Raw genomic sequence first — 1971 nt, forward strand, 5'->3', positions numbered from 1 at the left:
ATCTCGCAGCTCAGACGCGTTCATTCAGTAAGAGTGGCAGGACAAGTGGCGGGTAGAGGAGGGGAGGGGACTGAGGACTGGGGAGGAGGAGGCTATTCAAAATGGTTAAAGGAGTAGTGGTGAGGGGCGCGGGAGGATCAGGGGAGGATCAGCACTCAGTGAAGGTGTGCTGGTATTTTGAAAAACCTTGTTCTAATATCAGGATTGGTTTTCAAAGGCCGCTTAGATGATTAGTGAAGTTCCTCCCTGGCTATCTTCTTTTCTATAAGGTATCGAACAAAGCTCAAAAAATTGTCGTGACTTCCAGCATGGAGTAGAAAATTAAAGGTACATTATAATCAATTAAGCTTTTATTTGTATATCCAGCGGGGACTTTTGAAGAACTAAAAAAGAAAGAAAGAAAAAAAAAACAAGAAATAAACTACAGGATCTTAAAATCATGTCATGTGTATAAGAATCTCTCTCTCTCTCTCTCTCTCTCTCTCTCTCTCTCTCTCTCTCTCTCTCTCTCTCTCTCTCTCTCTCTCTCTCTCTCTCTCTCACTGACCGGCACCACCATCACCACCATTACCACCACCATCACCGCTGTCTTCCCCTTCCTCCCCCTTCCCTTCCCCGGCCTCTTCCTGCCCCATAGCTTCCCCTCTTACTGTGTCCGGGATGTTGAGGACGTGTGTGTGTGCGTGTGTGAGTGTGTGTGTGTTGGAGTTCCACAGGGCATACGTCTCTGTTTCACTCTACAAGCTATTCATATTTCACTACCTTCATCCATCCACGTGTTAGTTACTCATGAATACATATAAGATTTTCAAGACCAGTATTCTGAAATGCTGTGTTCTCTCATCACTGCTGTTTTCAAAGGCCACAGAGATAATTGGTAAGGTTTTCAACTGTGATATTTTTTTTTCTCTCAATATAAGAACACGTATTCTGAAAGGCTTTCTCTCTCTCTCTCTCTCTCTCTCTCTCTCTCTCTCTCTCTCTCTCTCTCTCTCTCTCTCTCTCTCTCTCTCATTCGTCTATTTTTTATATTTATTTATTTTTTTAAAGGCCACAAAGGTGATGAGTCAAGTTTTCAGTGTTTTTTTTTTCTCTCTTTCTAACGGCGCAGAATAGTTGTCATATTAGTATTACAATCATGAAAATACACTTGTAGACACCCAGATAAAGTGTTCAGATATATTACAACAAAACTATAGGTGAAAAACAGACGCGAACGTAAAAAAAAAAAAAAGAAAAATTAAAAGAAAAATTCAGTGCTTCTCCTCTTCTTCCTCCTTCTCTTCCCCCTTCTCCTCCTCTTCTTCCTCTTTCTTCACATCTTACCTGTCGGCCAGAATGTAACGGTGAATGCCCAAGACTCTCTCTCTCTCTCTCTCTCTCTCTCTCTCTCTCTCTCTCTCTCTCTCTCTCTCTCTCTCTCTCTCTCTCTCTCGTGTCCTAACTCACTCAATTTTCCATTAGAACTCACACGGGGCTTGAAACGAGCAATATACCAGTCATTAGTTACCTCCTCCTCCTCCTCCTCCTCCTCCTCCTCCTCCTCCTCCTCCTCCTCTTCGTCCTCCTTCTCTTCATCCTCCTTGTTTTTTTTTTCTTTTTTTTGTTTTGTTTTGTTCCCTCGGTGTTTTATATCGGCTATTTTTAACACAGCGGAGGTTATTGGGGTTTTCAAGAGTGTTTTCATGGTACCGGTGAGAGTTTACGGTATCCTGCATCATCAGTGTGGGAAGGGATGGAGAGAAACACGCAAGGGAAAAAACGACACGAAAAAAAAATTATAATCCCTTTCTGTTTGACGAGTTTTGATGGGAGAACAAAGCCTCTTTCTCACCACGAGTACTTTCAAAGGCCACCGAGACGATTAGCTGGTTTTCAAGAACGTTTCTCCTGTTAATACTATGCAAATCTTATTAACCTGTCACCAGAACTGTCAAAACACCCTCAAAAACTCGTGTAACTTTAACTATA

Source organism: Scylla paramamosain, chromosome 37 (genome assembly GCF_035594125.1).
Source record: "Scylla paramamosain isolate STU-SP2022 chromosome 37, ASM3559412v1, whole genome shotgun sequence".
NCBI lineage: Eukaryota > Metazoa > Arthropoda > Malacostraca > Decapoda > Portunidae > Scylla > Scylla paramamosain.